Genomic DNA, 11756 nt, shown 5'->3' with positions numbered 1-11756 from the left:
TGCCACACATTAGCTGTTGCCACATTTCTTCTCTCTCTTTTATAAATCCAGATCATTGTCCTTCTACTATAGGACAATAGCAGCACTTACAGCCCAGGAAATTAGTTTCCTCCTGCTGCTGAATACACAAAATACTTTTCCAACTTTTTTTTTTTTTTTAATGTGATATTTAAAATTAAAGAATAAGCTGTTTTTAGAATATTTTTTTTAGATTTAGTTTAGAAAGTTATTTAGGGTCATCATTTTAAAAATGTGGCTTTCATTTTCGTGCTTGCAAGCTATGTATCCTAAGAAAATATGTAACAGCAAGCTAATGCCTAATTACATGACTTAATGTTGCAAAACTCTGTATATAAAAGCAGAACTGCCAAAGAAGATCAAAATCTTTTTTTCGCCTTTGTTTGCAATGGTATACATTTTTTTTCCTATTTAAATTGTGTACAGAAAAAAAAAAACTTGCACGATAAAACCATGAATTCAATTGTTTCCCTTTGTACTGTATATAAGTTAACTGGGATATTTAGTTTTGTTTGCCTTTTTAAATTTTCTTCTTGCAGATATGCCACTTAGAAGCCACTAAGCCCAACAATATTAGCTCCTTCCCAGTGTCTGATAGGTAGATGACCTAGCCACAGTGTGATTAAATAATCTAACTGCTAGATCAATGCACGCAGCACGAATTAAAATGGCTGCAAGCATCTCCAAGCATAAGATTAGAGACCCAAGAAAAGGTTCCTCCTACTTTTTACTTTATATTTCAAAGAAATGTATTTATTTTTTTAAAAATCCGTGTTTTCCTATCAGAAATAGTACAGTATTGTTCTAATATATGGTGACCAAACAATGTATCTTTAGTGTCAAAAATCAGCCTACATTTTGCAATTCTTATACTGAATAACCTCATTCAAGGCAAACAGTCTCTGCTCAAGGAACATAATGGTGCTAGGATCTGGTCCAAAGTGAACTGCTATATCACGCATGAAGATAATGAATGTTAATTTAAAATAATGTTCTTTCAACTCTGTTTTTTTTTTTTTTTTTTCCATATAATCAATCAGGCCTGAAAATGCATGCACGCGCTCTCGCTGCCACACGCTCGCTCTCTGTCACTCATACACAAACACTTCATTACATATTCTCATTCCCAGACACTCAGGAGAAAATTCTCTGCAGGTGTAAACTAATATTGCTGCACTAGAGTCACCAAATTATTTTAGCAAACTAACTGGCCCTCTCACACACATATTGTGACGTGTGTACCCAGACTTACACTTAATGAACATTTCACATCAAACTCTCTCTTTCTTCTTTTCATATGTGCGTTTCCCAGCTCTTATTTGCACTCGACAGACAACCGCTACGGGCTTTCATTAACTCACACCTCGACATCTCTTATCTCCATCAAATAGCGCATGAAGAGGCAGGTACACATGGCTCTTTCCTGCAGCTGGGGAGGAAGCTCTAGATAAATACCAGAGGAGAAAGAGCTCTGCAGACAAAGGCTGCAAGGCATTCGGAGAGGACAGAAGAGTAGGCTTGACCCAAAAAGCAGCAGGCTTTAATGTTATTAGTGTAAATGTTCTATTATTATATGAAAGAGAATTTAAAATATTCAAAAAAAAAAAAGTTTTGGAATAAAAAAAACACATTTTTTCTGCATAAGAGCAGAAACCAAGATCTAAACGATCATTGCTGGGGAGCCAATATGGAGAAAAAAACCTCTACAGCTTCCTACATCAGAAAATTGGTGATTTTTGGCTCCTTTCTACGAGACATTTGAGATTTGTCTCCAGCCACTGCCAGACTCTGGATTACATGACATGCTAGTTTGATCAAGAAAGGCACTTGGCATGTAAGAGGAGCCAAGTGGGAATTTGGGCACCGTTCCTTCCCACTGGCCCAGGAAAGGCTGCAAGGGCTTACCCATGAACCTGGCAAAGCAAACGCTGTTCTGCTCCTTGGTGCAGCAGGACATACAGCATCTGAGCCTTCAGTTACCTTTAGCTGGTATTTGTCAGCATTTCCTGTGCTACTATGAGGGGCAAGAATTTTTTCATGTGACTGAAAGCAACATGTCTTCAGAAGCTGGGGATACAAATTAGGCTTGCACTTGGACGATTTGTAAATGGGTTATTTTTTATAGAACTCTCTCTTTAAAATTTTTCAGATAAAGAAAGTCAATGTGGATTAGAAAACCTAATAAAACTGACACCTGGAGGTACTTGACTGCTAATCCCTATTTTCTAAAAGGTAGGAGTTGAATAAGAAGAGGAGCTCTCAGGTCTGGAATCAGAAAGGAGTCGGGGGTATGCTTCCAATTAGAAGGTTTTATAAAGAAGCCTCCCGGGACCCAGAGGAGTGGAAAGTGCACAGGAAAAGGAAGAATCTTTCTTACACCAAGTATTTCCTGTGAGCCTATTTACTTCAGGTCAACATAAGAAGAGGCTGACAAAGCTACAGAACTAAAAGATGCAGTTACTAGGCTGAAAGCAGCCAGGTTTCTTGCTTTCCCACAGCATACCTGGGAGCATTTCAGATCTGCATCAGCACCCAATTGCAGCCTCTCCTTCAAAAAGATGTGTCAGCAAAATAAAACTTTTTTTTTTTTTTTTAAAAAAAAAAAAAAAAAAAAAGTAAAGATTTTAATACTTCTGACTACTTTTGAACAACCTGACATTACATCCAGAAATCAGACGATGGGAATTACTGCTGATTAAAGCACAAAACCCCTCTCATCCACCCCCACCTTTAACCAAGACCAAGAAAAGTTTTCAGAAAGCTATTTTGATCGGTGAAAATAAAGTTCTTCCTTTTTTTTTTTTTTTTTTTTTTTAAATTCAGAAAACGCTACTATCAACACTGTATTATTCAGTGTGCTGTATTATCTTCAAATGTCACTTGACAAGCACGATGAGTGACACTGGAACATCCAGCTTCCCAGGAAAAGGTTCACGCAGTCGGTTCTTAGGAATGTCCTAAAGCCTCGACTGTATTTATATGAAGCTAAAAATGGTGCCAGCCTGGTTCCTGTGAAAACAGCTAATAACAGTTACATTTCTTCTTTTACCAGTTTCCTTTATTAATAATTAACTCTTTCTGTCCTATATAGACTGTTGGAAACACACAAATAATGTAAGAAACACACAAATAATGTTAAAAGCCACTAACAGAAAAATGTTATCCATGTCTTTACACTATCCATGTTTTTGTCATGGATAGTGTAAATTCCTTTAAAAACTGGTGTTCATGTAGTAAATTGTCTTAATTTCAATGGGAACAATCAATGTAAAATTTAGCATGTACAATTTTTTTTTTAAAATAACAATATTAATACAGTTGATATTCAAAAAGCATGAAAAATGCCAACACGACATTGAACATTCCAGCAGAAGTCTCCAAGATATTATGTAAAAATTATATAGGCAAAACAAATTGCAACTGTGCTCTTCCTTGATACTGGTGTCCTATGTAAAGATTTAATTTTTGCATATTTTATGAAAAATAAACTTGATTCATCAGCATGCTCCAAGGCCTATGCATTTTTATGTCAGTCTGAAACAAATGCTTATCTGACCAAAGTCTCCATCATTATATTAATATTAACCTACCGATAACAAGGAATTTTCTGCAGTGAACATCATCAATTTTCATCAGTTAACAATCAGTAGCCTGTGATTACGCTTTACGAAATAGCAATTCTTTTGTTTTGATTTTGTACAATTTTGAACCTGAATCTTAAGTAATTGCTTGGGGAGAGGGGTTTATGCAAAACCACTGGGTTTAAGCTTGCCCCCAAAGTCAAAGCAAGCTCTCGTCTCTCAGATCTTTTTAAAGATTTGTTGAGCAGTAACATATCCAACATAATTTTATTTTTCTCTGTGTATTATTTCTAGCTACTTTGGGATTCCACTAATCATTTTCCCACAACTCCATTTTGTTTCACTTCATCGCCGCTCCAGAAGGTTCCAATAAAACCTAACGTTGTAAGATAAGAATCACTCTGCTAAAATTAGTGAACTAAGTACAATATCCCATGAGTCACCGCCTGCTACTCCCATCCACCTATCTTTAAAAGACCAGATAATAATGCCGTACTGTAAGTGCACGAGATCAAAGTACAAATACCCACTTTCCAAAATGCCACTTGTGAGTCCTACACCTACTAGCAGACTCCTACAGTCTGTAGCTGAAGCATTAGTTAAGTTAGCTGCAATAAAATCATATACATGAATATAAGGCAAGTTGGTTTCGTGTTTATTTTTAACATGCTAACAAAGGAAAAGGAAATGAAACATGAGAAATGGGTAAACACCAATATATTTAACTTTTTTTTTTTTTTTTTTTAAAGTAACTAGATCTTAAATTGGTCCTATCCTATTATGGACAAAAATGAATTAACAGAGCAAGACCAGTTCTCTGCATGCAAAAATGCAATTCCCACAGAAAGGGCAAATGGGATGTTATTGGTATTTTGGCAGGTATGCTCCACTTTATTTTTTAGCCAAGAAGTGAATAACACTTCAGGTTTCACTCTCTGGTGTTAAAACTATTTAAGAATTTGTTTTATACCATACTGCAATTCAGAATTGTATGCAGAGTCATAATCATTGATTTAAAATGTTTGTTCTGCAATTATTTAACCTTGGAATAAAATATTGAATATAGTATACAGGTATATTCAAAACTATTCTGTTGGTGCACTAATAACAATACTTCACTTACAATTTTTAATATGTTTGTAATTTTGAAATACTACGGGCCTGCCATTTTAAGCAATAGTGTATTTTAAATTCAAATTATATGTCTCTATACTTTCACAGCAGAAACTTTTGTACTTCAGTGTGGAGTGGAAAATGAGAGATCGGAAAAAAAAAAATATCGAAGAGTCTTTTGTATACAAAACTCTCAATAACAACACTTTGGATTTATCTGTGTGGTGGAGCTATAGGTCAAGCTCTGACGGGATGTTACCAAAGCTGTGTGGCCTAAAATTAGATGCCATGAGCTTTAGCTTGGGTTCATGGACATGTCACAGTGCCTCACCAGTGTGCCTGCTGTCATCTGCCAACAAGACTAAAAGATCCTGTTTGTCTCAGGGGGAAAGAAAACAAAACAGGGACAAAAAAAACCAACGTGAATGAAATATTATTAAAACGTAAGAAATGTCAGCCTCCAGGACTGTATAGTTCTATGATTCAAATAAGTTCCCCCTTTAATAACTTGTATATTTAAAGAAATTGATTGCAGCCATCTTGTATCGATGCATATCAAATCAACTGCAACTGCATGTGTTATGACTTTAGATACTCGATGAAACAGCATAGCTAGAACAAGTAGCTTATTTACTCTTCCTGAAACACAAATAACACTAGAAATCCACTATGCAGTTATTTAGTCACCACTAAAACACATCTCTTCGCATGAATTCAACATTCATGGCTTAGTTAATAAATAAATAATAAAACAAACAGAGTTCAGACTTGCCCAATTAGCTCAATGACAGACATTGGTTTAAACAGATAATAAAGCTATGTTTAAAGCCCAGAATTGGATATAATGAAAAAAAAAGAAATGGCCCAACACAGCCCTGCTCTCCGAGAGCGATGCATGCAGACAGGCCTCTGAAATCAAAGAGCTCTGTGTGCCATAAGGGTTCACACGTTCAGCCAGAGGCCACAGTGTTTATTATACCATGCATGGCCACTCCAGCACCTATCAGCCCACTTCGTTACATACATTACATTTAGAAAGTAAGGCTTTTCGGGGAAGCATTTCTTTTCCATGGTTTAAAGACAGATGTGAGTTGTATAAAAAAAAAAAAAAAAAAAAAGTTTGAAACATTTATTCTGCATTTTGTATAGATTGCAAGATACAATTTCACCACTACTGAATCTGCATCTTTGTAATGCACTGAAAATTATTAAAAACTTATTTTTAGGAACGTAAGGGTTAACTTATTAAGAAATTCCTGCAAAACAGAATCATGACCTCATCTTATAAACTACCTATTTTGCAAGCTGTATTCTCCCAACTGGCAGATTAAACCTTAGAACAATAACCCAATTATGAGCTAAATTTACATTCAACTGATCGAAAATCATCCAGAACCTGACAAGAACAATCTTTGTTCACAACATTTACCACAAGCAACTCTGACAGACCAAAATGTACGAGCTACATAAAAGATGACGTACGCTGCACTGCCCAGCTACCAAGGGCACCACGCTCCAAGTACTATGTAAGTACTATGGGAGTGCTCACCACATCCTGAGACTTTTAAAAAAAGTAAACTTACACACATATGGCCAGTGATTTTAAACAGCTCAGCATTTTGTGAACCGGGTTTATCAGTGGTATGTGAGCCACACATACTTTGGACAGATTAATTTTGTTTATAGTTCGACTTAGTATTTGTAACAACCTACATCAGGGATAAAAGACTTATTTTGCTGATATTTACGCTGCTCTGAATGTAGCTAAAAACCCTTCAACTAGTTTAAAAAGAAAATCAGAAGTCCCCATAACACATCTGCTATTAGAACACTGTTCCTCTTTCAGGACTTTTATCCTGAAGAGATTTCACTGTCTGAAGTCCTTACAAACTTTGAGAGCTAAATGCTCTGTGAAACAGTGGAAGGCAGTAACTATGAAAACTAGTTAGTTGTATCCAAGATTTGTGAACTCACAACTGGAACTGAATAGCCAATTCCAAAACAATTCTGATTCCGGAATTCTCCCTGATTTTCAAGTTGTGTGGAACACTGGAATTTTATAACAAATTAGTCAATGCAGACAATTACAGATAGGTTTAGATACCTAGAATTAAGAAAACATCTTCAAATTTTGTCTTTTATCTACTTAAGTATTTCATCGTAATTCAGAGATGGCAGCTAGCACAGTTCAGAGGTCCCCATGATACAGTTCACTGATAGAAATGCACAACAGCCTAGGTGAAGCCCACACCACTTCCAGGTGAGTTTCAGGCCAATTTCATTGTCCATTCACCTCATTTTCTTTTCCAGAAGCACCATGTCCGCACCCAGCAGGCTGCACATCTCAGCAAGGGAGAAATGCTGAACACATTTCACAGCCTTTCACTGGCTCATTTGTTCTTGAGACGATGTTAGGCTGAAAAGATGAGCCAGGCTCTTTTCCCACAGAAACCTCAAGTTCTCCCTAAAAGTTCTTTCTTCTCTCTGCTCCAAGGGCAATTGGGATCTGCAGACCTGAACACCAGCTGCATACAGACCTTCTCCTACCTCCAAACAGAATGGACACAGCACCAGACCACAGCAAACAACCCAGCAGTTATGTATGTTGTCAGCATAGTGATTACAGCCATGAAATTCTTGTTATTTCATTAGCGTTCAATTTTTCCTGAAGCGTTAGGAAATACTGCTTTAGCTCACAATACGTAAGACAAACTACTAAGAACTTTGGTTTATGGGAACCAAACTTCTTATTTTTTAAATTTGCATTTAAAAATAGTATCTGTAAGTGCTTGTTTAGATAAGAAAAAAAATACACCAGTTTAACTGCAATGGAGGACATTTCTAGCCCCCTGCACTTCTTGTTCATGATGGTATGGAAGTGATCACACCTCAACTTACTACACTCAGTAGTGTAGTACATTAACAAGCAGTGTGTGAAGGTGGAAAAACTCAACCAGGTGTAATTTTGTTAGCAGGGCTAAACTCTTTTATTCTGATAGGTGAAGTACATCCATAAACTAAAATGAATGAGCCAATTTAAATTGGTTTACTAACACAGAGAAAAAAAAAAAAAAAAAAAACATGGACAGAATTAGCTTGATTCTTTTCACTTCTTCACAGAAAGCACTTCTCTGTCAAATTAGCGTGACAAAGCTCTGAAGTGTGGAATAGGAACATTCTCCTAGCTCACCAGCAAAATCTTAAGACCCTCACCCAACATCCACACACTCAGAATTCCCCTTATTGCTGACTTCATCACTAGGTAATTTCCATCATGCTATCCGGCTCATTAGAAGACTCATTTTTCTATGGGTAAAGGAGTTTTCCAGGAGACCCCCTCCGTCCTTTAGGGGCTAAACCTGATACCAAGTATAAGTTGCAGGTGCCTCTCCATGACTGCAGAGACTACTGACCCATGGGACAGTCAATCAAGACAGCAACTCGTTTCCCCATTCATAAAACCAAACTCACAATCAGAAAGATGAGGTGATCTCTGCAGTACTACCTACCCCTATCCTGTTCTCCATTAAAATATCTGATCAAGACAGAAAAGGGTTGTTTAGGAATGGGAAAGCTGGCATTAACCAAAAATCCACAACAGGAATTATTGGGAGGATACGCCACTCACTTTTATATAAAACAGCAGTCAGCAAACAGTCTACTTCCCTAAAGGCTTTCTGTAGCATGCTCAGAATGGTTGATAAGAGAATTATGAGGAAAAAAAAAAAAAAAAAAAAAAGGCCTGGAGAGATGCCAGGTCCTTCACGCTGAAGGATGAGGGACGAGAAGTACCCAAGGGACTGCAACCCGAACCATGCACTGGCATTTCCACTCCCACTCTAACACCCCCCACACCTGTCTCAGTGATCACCCTGAAGAATTAAACGATTCCCTACAAAGAATAGCAACAAAATTGGGGAAATAAAAGAAAAACAAAAACAAACAAAGACAAAACCCACTATCACTAAGACAAAAAAGCATTTTCTGTATTTGTTCCTTTCCACTGCATAAGATCTTTCAAAACTACTTTACAACAAACAGCATTGCTCCTACAATACAAAGATTGTGGTAAATGATCCCAGGACATTAAAATACCAAATTATGCAATTATGAAACCAACCAGCACCAAATTAAAGAGTTTTCCATCCCTTTTCCTCTCTTCGAGCCACCCCTCGCTCCAGTTCTTCCAGCTTGCAAAGTTCTGCTTGCCACATTTGCAGAAATAAATAAATAAATAAATAAAACAAATTCCAAAATTAAGCTCGCTGTTTTCAGGGTAAGCCCCGAAAGAGGTGCAAAGTTTCTCCAGTCTGTAACATCAATATTTTAGGGGAGGATTTTTTTTCTGAAACGCAGGGAAGGTGAGGGAGGCACAGAAAGGCTCCCCGTCATCCCTACCAGAGGAAACTCCCCCCCATGTATGCTTTTATCCTTTCTTCGTGAAAGAAAGGAGCTAAGATAGGCCTCTGGGCAATCCCTGAGGTTGGGGATGATGAAGGACAACGCCTCAGAAAGTGCACAGACCGGAGTTATGTGCGGAGACGCGGCTTGGAGGGGCGGGGAGCGGGGGGGAAAGTAAGACAAAAAAAATAAAATAAAATAAAAAAAAACACATCGCCGAAAGGCTCAGCAGTCCGGGCTAGCCTAAAACCCGACCTCCGAGCCCCGGAGGTCCCTTTCATGCGAGGGGGGAGCGAGTCAACTATTCCTGGAGGGTGCAGGAGGCGCCCCCCGCACGACCCCTTCCTCACCCCGGCCCCGGGCAGCCCGAGGGCCGCCACGGCCGAGGACAGAGGACGAAGCCCCCCCAGCAGCTGGGGAAGCCGGAGGCCACCCCCAACCTGCCCTCCCGGCGGGGCAGAGCCGGGCTTTAAGGCCGTCCCCGCCGCGGGGGTGGCGCAGCCCGGCCGGGGGCGGAGGGCCGGGGCCGGGAGCTCACCCCCCAGCCCCGTCCCTCTCGCTGCCCGCCGCGGGGAAGGGGAGTGATGGCCCCGCTCCCGGCCTGCGGGGAGCCGCCGTCTCCCCTCTGCGGAGGAGGCTCGGCGCTGTCGAGCAGCTGCCATTACTCGGGCCGAGACCCAAGCAGACATTCCCCCCCCCCCATACACACAACACACACCCCACCAAACCCCAGCGAGGAAACGCGGGGGCGGCGGGGGAGAAGCGAGAGAAAGGAAAAAAAAAAAAAAAAAAAAAAAAAAAAGGAGGAGGGGGAGAAAAGCGGGGAGCAAAGCTTGTTGAGAACACAGCCGGGGGGGCGGCGGGGCCGAGGCCGGGCTGCGCCACACCCCGCTCGGCCTCGCCTCTCACGCGAGTCCCCGGCTCCCCCGCGCCCTGCAGGCCCGGCGGAGCGCTGAGGGCAGCGTCTCCCCTCGGGGGGGCCCCTTGGCCACCCCACCGCCTCCTCACGCCCCGACCCGATCCCGGCCCGTGCTGAAAGTCTGGCGAAACCGCCACGGCTTTTTTTTTTTTTTTTTTTTTTTTTTCCCAAGCCGAAAGCCGGCCGGGAAAGGCGTGTAGGGACAAAAATAATCGCCGTTAATAATCACACGCGCCCCGCCGCCGGCCCCCCTCTTCTCGATTTCCAAGCGGGCTGCGAGATGATCCTTCCCACTCCAAAAAAATAATATATATATATACATATATATAAAAATCCCGCCTTCCGTCCCCGTCGCCCCCCCCACGCTCCCCCCCCCCGCAGCCCCACACATTTTATTATTAAGTATAATTGCTCCCCCCTCCCCATATGCTCCCCCACGGGGCAGGATTGCCCCCTCCCCTCGTGCCCAGCCCTTCCCCTGTCCTCTCTCCCCCATCTCCTTGGAACAGTGTGTACATGATTTTGTAGTTTTTTTAAGGCGCCATGTTTATAATCCTCCATCATATTAAAAAAAAATCCACCCAGCATGAGACACGGTGTCTCTCGCACCCCAAAGCCAGGGAGGCAGACAGAGAAATATCCACAGGGCTGTAAATTCAACCCCCCCTCCCGCACACACACCCCTCCTCCCCAGACTTAAAAGTCTCTCTCACCTTGTGCTGCTGCCGCTGCTTCTGCTGCTGCAGGGGGGGAGAAGTTAAGCCAGGGGAAACTTTTCAATCCCTTCCCCAGGCCGCTGCTGCCTCCTCCTTCCACATATTTTTCCCCTCAGAGTTTTATTGTGTCTGAATTTTCTCTCTCTCTCTCCTCTTCTGTCTGTCCACAGTTCAGGTTTCTGGGGTAAACAGGGTTTAGGATGGTGCTAGGGATATTTGGGAGAAGGAGAACTCTAGTGGTGTCTGCTGGAGTTGCTGTTTGTTTCTTTTATTATTTTTTTTTTAATAATACATTTGAAACGGATCTTTAACTATTTATTATATATGTATTTTATCACACTCTTAGATCTGGATCCTCTCTTATTGCAGAAGAAAAAATTACCAGTTATCTGACCTCTTAACGTGAAATCCAGTTTGGAAAAAATACCGTAAAATATTTTTAAAAGTGGATACACACCTTGGGCAGCAGAAACTAAAGCATATATTCTGTCCCAGAATTGGCTATGTATTCCAATTATGGGTCCACACTTTCACTGCAGGATTAGAAAACCTAGGTAATATGAAACTGTAGAGGCATATATATATATATATATATGTATGTATGTCAGTAGCAGGAAAACATGTACTTTCAATCCTATTTTTACATAGACTATGAGATAAATATTAATTATTCATAAATGTCTAAGCAAATGAATTCTAAAGTTTCTGAAATACTCAAGGAATTAAATAATGGAACAGTAACATATTTTATAATTGATTAAACTCGACTAGCACTGTGACATACTTTATTAAAATACACTATAAGTTTAATTCTGTAAAATTTATGCATGCAAATAATTTTACTCACCTGAGTAGTCACTAGTATTGTTAAAATAATTTTGGAATACTAATAGTGAAAAAGTTGCATCCATTCTGCCTGTTCAGTCAAATAATTTAACAAAATTTACACTCTGAACAGTGAAGGTTTCTGTGGTGTGTTTAGTAAATAAAATTTTTAGTAGTGTCTAA

The 11756-nt window shown here is 40.1% G+C and overlaps 1 protein-coding gene across 5 annotated transcripts in view; it reads right to left on the bottom strand.

The window, feature by feature from the left end:
• ZMYND11 (zinc finger MYND-type containing 11) overlaps positions 1–10950 on the bottom strand; it is a 107230-nt gene extending 96280 nt beyond the window's left edge. For all 5 annotated transcript variants that reach the window (XM_084511382.1, XM_084511381.1, XM_084511383.1 and 2 more), the window contains exon 1: positions 10746–10950. The gene's annotated coding sequence lies outside the window, so the exon portion shown is untranslated. The remainder of the gene's footprint in view (positions 1–10745) is intronic.
• Positions 10951–11756: the final 806 nt, after the last annotated feature.

Source organism: Aythya ferina (genome assembly GCF_964211825.1).
Source record: "Aythya ferina genome assembly, chromosome: 2".
Classification (NCBI taxonomy): domain Eukaryota; kingdom Metazoa; phylum Chordata; class Aves; order Anseriformes; family Anatidae; genus Aythya; species Aythya ferina.
The sequence above is the reverse complement of the archived record's forward strand: the minus strand, read 5'-3'. Positions and strand labels throughout refer to the sequence as shown.